The 5,210-nt window shown below is 40.7% G+C and overlaps 1 pseudogene; it reads left to right on the top strand.

The window, feature by feature from the left end:
- The first annotated feature begins 3,523 nt into the window (after nt 1-3,523).
- On the top strand, nt 3,524-4,080 carry LOC118624345 (annotated as a pseudogene).
- Nucleotides 4,081-5,210: the final 1,130 nt, after the last annotated feature.

Genomic DNA, 5,210 nt, shown 5'->3' with positions numbered 1-5,210 from the left:
AGTATCAATTATAAATGTTCTTTTGGAAGAATATTAGAATAATTAGGCCAGTTGAATTACAATGATCAAATATGTATTTACTTTAAAGATTTAAAAAATTTAAAATAATAAAATGTATACAATTTTAAAAATTAATTAATTAAAACATAGTCTAGCAGCCATTTATGAACAGGAGCCTGTAACGAAAGCTGCCTAACAGGGGCCTCTCACGCAAGTCACACTTCAGGGAGAAGCCACTGAACTGCCTGCCTGCACCACTGTCCTGCCAGCTGAGCCAACCCTTACAAAGGAGTTCCTGGAATCCTAGTCAACCAATAGGAGAGAGACTTACCCCATCCAAGCAGACCTTTGCATCTATCCTCATTAACATCTTCACAGACTAAGCAGAACGGCTCCATTCCGACCAATCAGTACAGTGCTTTTTGGACCAATCAAACTGTGGAGATTTGGAGTCCTCATCTGCAATGAGGAAGCACCGGTCAGGGACCAGGAGAAGGGACTTCTCTCTCTTTAAGTTAGCTCCCCTCTGGTTCAGAGAGTGCACTTTCCGTTTCCATTGAACAATGAAGACTGCATTTCCCCAGCTGGATATGAAACACCAAAGACATCTCATGGGACCAGAGCAGAGCAGACTGAAGCGAAGCAGAGCAGGCGGAGTGGACCCGAGCGGAGCAAAGCTTTTTAACCAGAGAGGGCCTCATCTGAGGGCCACCTCACAGCCATGCAGTTCCAGCGAATGCTGCCTGATAACTGAGCTGTAACACTACTGAACTATTCTACAGCCATGCTGTTTCACAGTTGTGCTTTACCACAACTGAACTGTCTGCATTGAATAATTTTCTTTTCTTTTTTTTATTCTCGCCAGAGGACTTTTTTTTTTGCATTTATCTTTAGATAGAGTGGGAGGAAGAGGAAGAGAGAGAAACATCAATGTGAGAGAGACACGTTGACTGGTCGCCACCCACACAACCCCAACTGGGGCCGGGGACAAACTGCAACCGAGGTACATGCCCTTAGCGGGAACGGAACCTGGGACTCTCTGGTCCGTGGGCCGATGCTCTAACTGCTGAGCAAAACCGGCCAGGGCTGAATAATTTTCTTTATTCAATGCACCCCAAACTGGAAATTCCTGTTGGCACTGAATTGGCATCAACAATCATCAGTCAACACATCTATCCAATGCTTTCATAAAAGATAATATAATTATGAAGTTTCAATCTTGCTATGAAGGTCCTTATGGATGTCTCCTTACACACATGTGCAGAAGCTGTTTTAAGGGTACATTCTAGTGGAATTTCTGGGTTATAAGGTATGTGAATATTCAACTATAAAGATATTACAAATTGAGTCCAAAGTGGTTATATATATTTATTGTCCACCAGCAGTAAGGGTTTTTATTGATCTTTGAGACTTGTGATTATAAAACTTAATTTTAGCAAATTTAGTGGGTTTTATGTGGTATTTCATTACTGTCTTAACTTGCATTTTGTTAATTACAAATGAAGTTGAGCAATTTTTCATGTTTATTCACCATTTATGTTTCTTCTTCCTGTGAAATATCTGTTTTCATGTGTCGGGGGCTGTTTTTCCATTGGCTGTTTGTCTTTTTCTTCCTTTTTTGTTGTTGTTAATCCTCACCTGAGGATATTTTTCCATTGATTTTTAGATAGAGTGGAAGGGAGGGAGAGAGGGGAAGAGAGAGAGAGACAGAGACAGAGACAGAGGGACAGACAAACGGACACATGGATTGGTTGTCTCCCAAATGACCCTGACTGGGGCCAGGGATAGAACTGGCAACCCAGGTACATGCTCTTGACTGGAACTGAGCGACCCTGTGGTCCCTGGGCTGAACTGGCCAGGGCTTTTTCTGCTTTTTTTTTATAGGCATGATCTGAATATTACTTTCTTTGTTAGCTATATGTGTTGCAAATATCTTCTCTCAGTTTGTAGATTGTTTCTGCATTTTCTTGGTGTCTCTTGATAAACAGAAATTCTTTTTTTTAATCTATTTTATTTTTTATCCTCACCCAAGGAAATTTTTCTACCCTTTGTTCAGATGGAGTGGGAGGGAGAGAGAGGAAGAGAGAGAGAGAGAGAGAGAGAGAGAGAGAGAGAAACATCGACGTGAAAGGGACACATCCACTGGCTGCCTCCCACACAACCCAACCAGGGCCAGGGACAAACACTCTAACCGCTGAGCCAAACCAGCCAGGGCAATAAACAGAAATTCTTAATTTTAACCTAGTCAGATGTATCGATCTTTCCAATTAGAGCTTTTTGTGTCTTAAATCCTTCCTAATGAAGAGATTAAAAAAAAGACAGTCTCCTATTTCTAAATGCTTAAAGATCTTACCTTTATACATTTAAGTTTAATCCTTCTAGAATTAAGTATTATAAGCCCTCTCTTAAAGGCTGATTTATATGTGGAAATGATACCCACAAATTCCTCCTAGAAAAACTTTCCTTGTGTATGCTCTATGGCGTATGAAACCCTGCTCTTACACAAATTTTGAGTTTGTCACTTCCTTATAGACCAGGGACAGTATAAACATGGGGACCCTTATAGTCATAGTTAGTTACTTCAGCCCAATCTTCTAGAGGAAATTAGTTTCTCAGTTCCCAGTTCTAACAGATCTGATAAGGACAGTAAAATACTTCTGGACATAAAAGGAAATTATAACCCAAAGGGCTGAATAAAATCTCCCCCGTAAAAAAGTGTACTTTTAAGCCTCCATATGATATGACTGCATTTTTGATAACCACTAAAAGGATGTTCTATGAAGACAACTCTAGCTACTCCCATTAGCCAAACAGCACAAACACCATTTAATGATACTGAATTTTAAAACAACTACAAGCCAACTCTGCAGTCAAATCCACATCTCAATGGCAGGAACTTGACCAAAGGAGGCTGTGCAGGAAGCAACACTGACACACTGCTCTGTTCCCAGATGACTGAGCACTTCACAGAAACGGTCAGGAAAAAAGTAAAGCAATTTGCGCGCTGAGATAAAACAAAAATAACAGGGCCGCTCTAATTGGTTTGGGTCTCCAAGATATTAAAATATTGAATATCCTATATACCTGCAATTCTGAAAAACAATTTTATTCCTGATTTTGCTATGCTGACATCTGAGAATATGTGTTGGTCTTTATAATCATAATCATGTGAGGAAGTTGTCTACTGCCACCATTTTACACTAATCTGAACTTGGGAATCTAGTTAACTGTGCGGTCCATTTGATTACATACTAGGCAGGTTCTCTCTTTGGGGGGTGAATCTTTCTGAAGTCTGACTTTTTTCTTCTCTTTTCAACTACCTTCCCCTTTAAAATCTTCTGTCTTTAAGTCCTCTTTTGCCGGAAGGAGCAAAGAACACCAGTAAAGGTAACTACGTAGGTAAACACAAAAGCCAGCATGATTGTAGTTTTGATTTGTAACTTGTGTTTTTCCCTCTATGATTTAAAAGACAAATGTATAGGTCTTGCAGACACCGTCATACCAGAGCCGCTCGAGCCCAGCCATGGTGAACCCCATCGTGTACTTCGACATCGCCATCAATGGGGATCCCCTGGGCCGCGTCACCTTCGAGCTGTTTGCGGACAAAGTTCCAAAGACAGCAGAAAATTTTTGTGTTCTGAGCACTGGGGAGAAAGGATTTGGTTTTAAAGCTTCCTCCTTTCACAGAATTATTCCGGGATTTATGTGCCAGGGTGGTGACTTCACACGCCATAATGGCACAGGCGGCAAGCCCATCTATGGGGAGAAACTTGATGAGAATTTCATCCTGAAGCACACGGGTCCTGGCATCTTGTCCATGGCAGATGCTGCACCCAACACAAATGGTTCCCAGTTTCACCTGCATGGCCAAGACTGGGTGGTTGCATGGCAAGCACGTGGTCTTCGGCCAGGTGAAAGGCAGCATGGATGTTGTGATAACTATGGAGAGCTTTGGGTCCAGGAATGGCAAGACCAGCAAAAAGTTCACCATTGCTGACTGTGGACAACTCTCATAAATTTGACTTGTGTTTTATCTTAACTACCAGACCATTCCTTCTGTAGCTCAGGAGAGCCACCCCTTCACCCTAATCTGCTTGGAATGTTCCATAATATTCATGCTCTTGCCGCAGTTCGTTGAGTTCCATAGTTTCTTTACTCTTTCCAAGTCTAGCTGGATTGCAGAGTTAAGTTTATGAATATGAATTAAAAACTAAACAGTTGTCTGTCAAAAAATAAAAATAAAAAATGAAAGACAAATGTATAAACAAAATATATATGTATGTTAATCAGCACACAATGTGGAATGATGTAATCTGTGATAATAACAACATAAGAGGGACGACATAACAACAAATATGGAATTATATAGGAGCAAAATTTGTATACTATTAAAACTAACTTGGTATAAATTCAAACTGGATTGTTAAAAATAACAATATTTATTAATTATAATCCCCAAGGTAATCACTAAGAAAATAACTAAAAGCATATAAGGTAAAAGAAATGAGATGAGAAAACAGTACAATGGGAAAAAGTTAAACACAAAAGAAGACATGAAGGAGAAACAAAAAAGGATATAAGACATATGCCCAGTCGGTGTGGTTCAGTGGAATCAGCGTTGTTCCATGGACTAAGAGGTCCTGGTTCGATTCCCAGTCAGGGCACATGCCCAGGTTGCTGGCTCAATTCCCAGTAGGGGACGTGCAGGAGGCAGCTGATTGATACTTCTCTCTCAACGATGTTTCTATCTCTCTCCCCCTCTCCTTTCCTCTGTCTAAAAACCTCAATAAAAAAATGTTTTTTAAAAAGTATATAAGACAGCCCTGGTCCGTTTGGCTCAGCAGTTACAGCTTCGACCTGTGGTCCAGAGAGACCTGGGTTCGGTTCCCGCTAAGGGCATGCACTTCCGTTGCGGTTTGTCCCCGGCCCTGGTTGGTCGTGCAGGTGGCGGCCACTCAATGTGTCCTTTTCACGTCAATGTTTTTCTCTCTCTCTCTCTCCCTCTCTCTCCCTCCCACTCTATCTGAATAAAAATTGGAAAAATGTCCTTGGGTGAGGATAAAAAAAAAAAAGGATATAAGACATATAAAGGAAATAGCAAAATGGCCAGAGCAAGTCTTTCCTTATCGATAATTACATTAAGTAAAAATGCATTAAACTCTCCAAAGAGGAGGTAGATATTGCCATAATAGATTTAAAAACAGGATCCA

The sequence above is a fragment of the Molossus molossus genome, unplaced genomic scaffold, assembly GCF_014108415.1.
Source record: "Molossus molossus isolate mMolMol1 unplaced genomic scaffold, mMolMol1.p scaffold_m16_p_10, whole genome shotgun sequence".
NCBI classification, from domain to species: domain Eukaryota; kingdom Metazoa; phylum Chordata; class Mammalia; order Chiroptera; family Molossidae; genus Molossus; species Molossus molossus.
This window is presented reverse-complemented; position numbering and strand designations above follow the sequence as displayed.